Here is a 9,532-nt window from a genome sequence, read left to right as displayed (position 1 = left end):
AGGGATGAGGGAGATGCTTTGAGTGAGCATGCAGAGACGTGGAAGATTGATATAGGAGTGAAAAAATAATTTTCGTCCACAGTGTTTGTATGTTATGCACCCATGCATGGATATATGTTTGTATGTAAAGGTATATGTCGGCAGAAAGAGAGAGAGATATTTATACATATGCTTAGTTATATGATATAGGGAATATAATAGAGAGAGAGATTATGGAGAGAGTATATGGAGAGAGTATACATATTAGAGAGATAATATATAGAGACTATACAATATGTAGAGAGATAGTGAGAGATATAGATAGATAGATAGATAGATAGATAGATAGATAGATAGATAGATATAGATAGATAGAAAGATAGATAGATAGATAGATAGATAGATAGATAGATAGATAGATAGATAGATATAGATAGATAGAAAGATAGATAGATAGATAGATAGATAGATAGATAGATAGATAGATAGAGATAGATAGAGACCGAGCGAGAGAAATACATTGTACATGTATATCATGCAGTCAAACACAAGTATAAGTGGTTGTGTCCGTGAGCGAAGCAAATTAGTAGAGTCAATTATCTGCACGTCACAATCAGAACGCTGTCATTGCACAGATGACTACAGGACAAAGACCACTGCCACGCGAAGGAGCGTCATGGCCAGCTTTAGTACACTTTCTCGGGGGATAACCAGATTACTGGTCATGTTTTGCAGAGATATGACCCTTTGACGATTTTTAAGCCGTGTTTGTTTGGTACACTTTGTTTTTGTCCACACGGTGAGAGAAAAGCACACTGATTATTGTTTAAGTATCCGCATTCTGCTAGCAAATGAAGATCACGTGCAACTGAACAACCCAGCACATGTACATGTCGGTATCGCACGCGAACCTGTTATTCATTTATTATTAGTCTGTTTTATCAGACGTGTCAATTTTCTTCTCAGCGTGCAACTCGAGAATGCTCTCGATTTAATTCATTCCGCCGTTGCCCACGATGCAATACCTGGATCCATGCGTTCAGTAATTTGATTTTGACAACGGCTCGCGAACGAAAATTTCGAGCAAAGACAGCGTGTTCGAGCATCGAACAATCATTGTCGGAGGTCTGCCGCACGGCTGTTCAGCCTCCATGTGATCAGAGAGGGTCTTGCATGTGCCCGAGGCCATTTCCGAAGTCTAATGCCATGTTCGTTTGCCTTAAAAGATAATAGCTTCAGTTATTCCTACTACGTCGATAAGAGTTGGTATACTGCGTCACTGCGAGAGGCCAATGATCTGGGAAGTTCAGATGGTGAACACAATGTGTATTAGGATGTTTTTATGCCCTTCACAATTGGTCCTGTGCATTGTTTCTTGGTCTCTGTAATTGAAACAAGCACAGACAATGGGTGGTCCACGTTGCACTTGATGGTTTAATCTTGTAACGAGTTCTTTCAGGGTGTGTGCGTAAAGAGTGGTGGAAAGTACATGAGAATTTGCTTTCACTGGTAGATGAAACTTATATTGCAAAGCTGTTATATTGGGGAACAACTACGTATAGCGGTTTCTGCCATTAACTGTCATCTAACAATGATTTTTGTCTTCTTCTTTCCCCCTTTCTCAATCATCATAATAGTCAAGATTATCGATAAGTACCGTTTAACGAGAAAATCCAATCCAAATATATTTTTTTCCTAATAAAATAGAGTAAAATCTTACGAGTTTAACGGTAAAAATGTGACTGAAATCGGATGAAAAATAAGGAAGTTATGACATTTTGAAGTTTTGCTAATTTCTGCAAAACAGTTCTTGTACAATGGATATATATGAATATGCACATACTTGAGCTTACCATGTCATACCCTCACAAATTTCCATTGATTGTGTACAAACAAACAAAAACACGCCGAAAATTCAATGTTTCTGTCATTGAAGTCCGAAACATGACGTTATTCCTGTTTGAATAACTTCAGAATAGTGATCAGTTAGTACGAGGAATTGAGCCTCTGTCATAAATGCGTTTGAATGAAAAACTGGACATTTCAAAATTTTATGTACAAACTATACGGTAAGTCGTGAGGGAATTATAAGTTCACTTTGCCATATCGCATATATTCATATAAAGTTTAAGAACTGTTTTCCCCCAAAATAGCGAAATTTCAAAATGTCACATATTCCTTGTTTTTCATCCGATTTTTATCAAATTTATACCGTTGAACTTACTCTTTCTTATCAGATTAACTTATATTTGGACTGGATTTCCACTTTAACGGGGAAGTTTCCTCAACATGTGGAATGAGTGAATGCAGCAGTATTACTATTGTTATACACGTACATTATTATGTATAAGGCCTAGAACACATCACTAAAGTTTAAAGAAAATATGACAAGCTGTACTAAAGCTGTGAATTGTAGGCCTTGAAGTTTTGGGACCGCCATCTCCGAATGAGAAGATCGATATTAAGGGATTATCACGAGAATTCCAGAAAGTGTCCATTTTCTAGCATAATGAAACTCCAAAATTGATTTACTTCTCTGAGAAAGCAGGAGAATAGTGTTATGTTTATATTTCATTTAACATGATCTCGTGGAAATCTCTTCATAATTATTTTCTTTATATTGTCTTTCTACGTGACGCCTCGAACTGAATCACCATATAACAGTTGGAAAACTTCTCCTTTAATTTACAGATCACTGATAATCCACCAGTAGCAGCACAGGTGATACTGCTCCAAACTAACAACACATATTTTCGTTTGTCATTTCTACAATGACATAATGGATCTGTTCTGAGTGCATCAATAAAAGAAAGTCAGAATGGTACAAAATGTACCCTTTTGGCCACTTCGCAGGCCCTCAGCAGTTCATGGGTTTACTTTAAATACTCAGAACCGTGAACGCTCGTTAGTTTGTGCAATTTTAACTTGATATTTCATCCATTTAGGGTGCTATATTTCAGGATCATTTTATGCACAAATTTTGAGTGACATAATTATCATAACAGAGAACTTAATATCCGATATTTCCATGCAGAAACTTATTACAGCTAATTATCTGCAAGTCGTTTAAATTGGAACAGAAAGGATTTCAACATTGTCTTCATATTAAACCCCATCCTCTTGTAGGTTCATGATATTGAGTGTATTATATTGTTTTCAACAATCACAGATCAGACCGGGGTTTGTTGATGCGCGCAAACTTGTATAATGATATTTCGAAGAGAGGAGATAAAAATTGCTGCATATTTAGGAAATTTTACCCACAAAATACACTCTGATGACAGCAGTTTGCATTGTTATCAATGCTAGTGATTTTTACACCACCAAACGAGCGAAGGTATTATGTAAACAAGTCAATAGCTAGTGTTTGTGATCCCTTTCAGGGAATATAATTCCTACAAGGTACTAACTGGATGTCCTGAATTTTTGAGTTTGCGTATGTTGAATTCACCTTGTTATCTATCATGTGAAACGGCCCTCACGAATAACAGTGTATCAGCATGCTACACTGAAGGGTTACCGTGAGCAAAGAATACCGAATGAACAAACTCATGACTACTTAGATATATTATCAACTACTCAATTTCTTCTCAAAGACGAAGCGTGCCATGCAGCGATGGCAACTGAATCATGCAGAGTCCTGACAAAAACGAAACGGAACCAGAAAATGCCTGTAGAATCATTTGTAATGATGTTGTCACTGTGACGCGACAGGTGAACCCTTGAACACGACAATGAGATAAATCATGGTAAATATATCCATACCCTCGTCTGAACTCGTTTGATTGAAAGGTATTACTAATAGCTAGCACCGGCGACAAGAGTAAAAGGTCGAAAGATTCGACAAGACAATGTACCTCTTTATCACGTTTACAGGGGGAGATTACAAGAATAGACATCCGAATATATATCACCATTCGCGTGGTTAACGGGCAGGCCATTGTCTCTCGAATCCTGCCTCCCCTGCCACCCCCCCCCCCCCCCCCATCCTGGGCCATCACAATAGATGAACTTTGTAGCCACATTTCCATCTGTATTGTTGGTATGAAGATAAAAGGGTATAGATCGAGTTTACGAAGGCAGTCAGTGGCATTTTGACGTTAGTTGCATACCGTCTATTCTCTCTGTAGAAGGTCAGAACTTGAAATTAAACTCGCTACATAACACAGTTCAAGTTTATCACGCGGGAAGAGAATGATAACTGTCACGGAATAATCGAGAAAAAATGTTTCCCCCTTTACACCCAATGCCTTTCTCTTTTCTGTTACCTTCCTTTCCTGTCTGTTTTCCTGCATGAACGCCTTTTGGAGGTAGGGTGGATACGGGTTTAATATGTCAATGTTCTATATATTTGTCGAATATGAATATTGAAAGGTTGTCTGGATCACGGAGATATACGTTTTGTAGCTCCACGTCCGGGCAAGCATGGTTATCAGCATTAACTCCTAGTTATCAGCATTAACTCCTCGTCCGGACGTTGTAGTGGCAATTGTCGCGGTGGCAATTTTATCTTGTCGCAGCCTACATGGGTAAATAAAGTGGCCCAAATTATCACAACATCGTCCGGGCAACATTCGGCATGGATTGAGCGTCTTAACACGCAAGGTAAAACAACAACAACAACAACAACAACAACAACAACAACAACAACAACAACAACAACAACAAACACAACAACCATCGATCCAAAAGCGATTAAAAACAAACAAACAAACAAACAAACAAAATAAAAATAAAAAAAGGAGGAAGAGATTAGCCGGATTCGATTCCCGTCAGGACAGGTTTAATCGTCACAAAGAAAAAACTGACGAGGATGAAGACGACGAATCGGCGCTCGCATTTAAATTTGGAATTTTGTAATGATTATGTTACGTTGCTCAATTTAGCAGCTCCTTCGTGTGTGTTTTTTTTTCTTTCTTTCTCCCTCTCCATCTTTTCCTCCTTCCCCTCCCAATCTCTCTCTTCTCAGTCTGAGCTCTATGACTCTAAGAGTTATGGGACATCCATACTTGGGCATATACAAATGATATTTTGTTTGCAATAAAGGACGCTTACACATTAAAACAGAAATCAGAGAAGAAGAAGGAGGAGGAGGAGGAGGAGGAGAAGGAGAAAAAAAAAACCTGTGAAAAGAATACGAGTATACGTCAATCAGTATTCATCTCATCTGAACGCCCAAATTCAATTTACATTAAACACGTTAGAGGGGAAAATAATTTTAAAATGATTCCTTGCATTTATAGAGTACTTTTCCTGTTCACTGTAAGAAGTAAAACAGAAATGAACTAAACTAAACATATCTCAGAGGGCTACAGCGCCCATACACAGAACAGGTCTGTGTTAGTCAAGCAGGCTTTTAAAATTACAAGGATCTTTATTCCCTCCCCCCATATTTCACTTTCCCCCTCCCTCCCTCTCCTCTCTTCTCTCCATCTGTGTAAATTTTCTTTCCCCCCACCCCAACCTCTCTCATTCTCCTTTTCCGAAATCTGAGATCCAAGTTGAGAAGAGATTAGCCGTCGTCTGTGTAGAATACAATTAAATAGGGAGCTTTAGATTTTAGACGCGCGGACGTTCAGAGGGAAAAAAAAAAACATATGTTCTGAGCGTGCGCAGAAGCGTGCGTCAACTTGACCCGCGCTACTGCGCACGCTCAGAACATTTTTTTCCCCTTTGAACGTCCGCGCGTCTAAAATCTAAAGCTCCCTAATGATACAGAGCAGCACGATCCCTGCTAATTTCCCAGAGGGAAAAGGGGGAAACGTGACGCGCTATACTCAGTAGTTGTTGCCAGTACAAAACATATTGTTTATCTTCAATGCCTCTGCTTTCGCTACAATATTTGATAGAAGACCATTCCCGCGCGTTTGGGTTAAAAACAACTTTTTAAATGAAAAGAAAAAGTAATGGAAAAAGTCTAAAAAAGATAAAAAGGGAAAAATATCAGTGAAAAGATATTTGTTCTTTAACAACTATATACAAAATCCAAAGAATTATGGACGCTGAGATTCGTTGTGGTTTCACAAAATTATGTTTCATTATCATAAATATGAGCCATTCAACGAAGTGATGGGCCTATAACCGCTCTTTCAGAGCAAAGTATTATGGAAGCATGATTTTCTTCTCTTTTTTTTTAATCGACATTGTACGGACAACTGCTAACAAAATAATGCCAGTATTTATTGCTATAATGATTATCACTCTGTATTAGAACTTTTGCCATGGATATTATGTTATTTTGGAATTCATCTAAATGGACTTCAGTCATCTTTGTAATACAACTTGTGAGGTCAGAGCGATAGCCAACGCCTGTTTTATTCGAATGAAAAAAGAAAAATGTAACGTTTGTATCATTTGCAGACGTGTCTTTTATTTTCCATGAGGTGAGGCGGTGTTGTATAAAGCTGGCTTGAATCCGTTTTTGAAAAGAACGCTCTGCAGCATTAGGTTGTTTAAAGCCTTTCATTATGATGTATTATTTAGTTTAAGCATTGTAATCATGTCATCTAAACTTACTTGTCACTTAAGCTGATTAGAGAATATTAACTGACGATCTTGCAGTTTTTTGTTTTTTTTTTTGGGGGGGGGGTGTATGCTCAAACAACAATGTATAGATGGCAACGTGTCAAACGTCAGATTTGTCACGTTTAAGATCCTATGCTGTCATTTTTTTTTCATTAGTTTTTAACGCATTGCATCTGTATTGTTGCGAATATTTGAAATAGGTCCAAAAGGGGAAAAAGAAAGATGGAAGAAAAAAAAAACACAAATCAATCTATCACGGTGAATTCAGGTAATTGGGGAAGACATCCATGTTGTATGATGCTAAAAGGTCATACCATGCCTCCTTGTGTATCACATTACTATCATGCAAAGCATTCCTCCGCAGGGATTTGAACAACACAACAAGGGGATTAAGAAACTCTTGGATCACCATGCATGCTAACAAGAAAGACCAACACATTTAGGCATGCATTAAATGTCTGACTATCCACATTGATCCACAGAACTGTTTCTATAGATATTATGAAAAAAAAGAACCATTAGTGCACTTCTTCTCCTCCTTCTTATTCAGGGTGTGACAGTTTTGATCAGTAACAACTCCAGGATTTCGGCAACCTCATTGTAACAGAACGATTCCATCCCTATATAGGTTAAGCGCATGAGCTTGGTCGTCAGTGAGAGCAAGATAACAACGGAAACCCCGAAAGTTATTTTCTACCATTCTGCTTCGCAACTGACGCGTTGAATTGCAAGGGGATACTGAGCTGTGTCGATAGCAACAACGGAAACAGCACGCCACCATATACACGATGGCATATCTCTCCTGTAATTTCAATAGGGCCTTGTTTCCTTATTGAAGCTTGTAGGATCGCCACCTGAACCACTGATGCCATTTTCCTACTAGACAGAACGAAAAAGGAAAAGGTAGAAATGTAAGCGCAGTTGCCATGGAAACAGTGAAGGACAACATTTCTCCCGGTAGCCAATTTCTCTTCAATGTACCGTCTCTCAAAGAGCACGTACTTGACACAATTCGAGAGTCTTCTGCAGCATGAAGCCTGCATGGCAGTATAGCCGCCAGCGAGAAATGGGTGAAAAGTGGCTGCTGTGTGCAGACGTTTACAAGCCCTCAAAAACGACCCAATTACCGATGACCGCATCTTTCTTCCAGACAACGAATCGGAGAACGCGCGATCATGTCATGAAAGATAGAAGAGAGAGAAAAGGTATAGCGTCGAGGAAAGTTAAACTGAGTTGCTGAATAATTCATACATTATAACGTAGCATGGGCGCTGATTAAATTGTATGCGAAATACATCAGTTAGCTATTAGACGATCTGCAACATTTCTCTCTGCAAGTGTTTACTTGAGAACTAAACAAGTAAAACCTTCCTGCTAGGCATTTCACACACCCCACCCCCATATTAAAAACAAAAATCCAAACTATCTCAATGCGACTGTCACAGAAACAGATATGGGCAACATCTCTATACCATGTTGACTTTCGACATCATTCCGTCCTTTCAACTTGTGATGCACTTGACACAATTAAACATCTGCAAACAAATTCAATATGACTTCAGAGATGAAACAAAATTGGTAATCTTCCCCTTCCTCGATTTTTTCAGCATTAGGCAGTGGATGAAATGCACGAGCATATCATGCAATGATCGGCATATTCCATCCGAATCAATATGCAACAATACCATTTTCATTTTAAGTTGAGAGGACCCTGACATAATTTAAAGATAAATTCAACTTCCGGTGGTAGATCGATTGTTTCAATTAATTTTATTCTACTATATCCCTAACTCTACTTCAAGTATACACTGCAAAAAGTCCGGTGTTAAATAGTGAACACCAAGCTGGTATTAAATTTTCGGTGCTCATTTATGGTGTTAAATTAACACCTCCGGGTGTCATTTTCAAATATAAAACTGTTTTTTGAAGAGTTTCTTAGTAACTGCACTTCTTGTTGATTTTTAATTTAAACAAGACGATCAAGAATTTTACATTAAAATACTAGATTTTTGAAAAAATGTGAAAATAAATTTACACCACAGTAACACCAGCTGGTGTGGTCTCGTATTGAAGCTGGACGGGTGTTAAACCATTGTTATTAACACCAACAAATATCAAATCAACACCATGTGGTGTCATTTTTGAATTAACACCAGTACAGTGTCAAATTAACACCACGAAGTGTCAGGTGAACACTTTTCAACACCATCACAGTGCATTTTCTACACCTGTGGGTGTGGTCCTCTATTGAAGTATGATCGGTGTTAGATTTAGCACCCATGGTGTTAAATCTAACACCGATGTTTTTACAGTGTAGGCCTTCATAATATTACGTTTCTTGCATAATGTTTCTGTACATTATCATTCGCGTAAGTTATTGTATAGGCCTACCTTTTGGGCGTCCCAGTCACAAGCTTTGAATAGCTTATGACGATCCACACACAAGAAATGTACATTCATAACCAAGCCAGTATTAATCTAGCGCTTTTTCTGTACAAACTCAAAGCACTTCATCTGTAACATATTCCATGTGCAAACTTGCTGTAATCTTTATCATTTGTGTACAATGTCTGTTTACGCATTTTGTGAAAAACAAATCAAGTCAAGTCAAATCAAATCAAATCAAATTGTGTCATCCTGGTGTGTGATTTGAAAACTTACAAAAATGAAAATTATCCGAATTAAAAGAGAGAGAGGTTGACAAATGTTTCGACAACAGTGTAAATTTTCACGATATTGGCAGGAATCAAATCTAATATCCGTCTTATGCAGGAAAGTCAGTCAAGGCTCCCTTCCCTTCAATAATACTGTACTTGCAAGCATTCTGAGCTATTGGTATCAACCCCCCCCCCCACCCCCTCCCCTTCATTTCCTGGTCGCCTCCAACCCTGATCCAGTGTGGGCCTCAGTCATCTTTTGTTATGCGGCGAAGGTCACTTTGAGTTCTAAAAGCGATCAAAAAAAAATACAACAATGTAGGTTAGGAACAATCGGATTGAAATCTGCTCGTGGCTCACCGGAGCTATCT

The sequence above is a fragment of the Diadema antillarum genome, unplaced genomic scaffold, assembly GCF_040938485.1.
Source record: "Diadema antillarum isolate AM-2024a unplaced genomic scaffold, OU_Dant_1.0 seq00000029_RagTag, whole genome shotgun sequence".
Classification (NCBI taxonomy): domain Eukaryota; kingdom Metazoa; phylum Echinodermata; class Echinoidea; order Diadematoida; family Diadematidae; genus Diadema; species Diadema antillarum.
The sequence above is the reverse complement of the archived record's forward strand: the minus strand, read 5'-3'. Positions refer to the sequence as shown.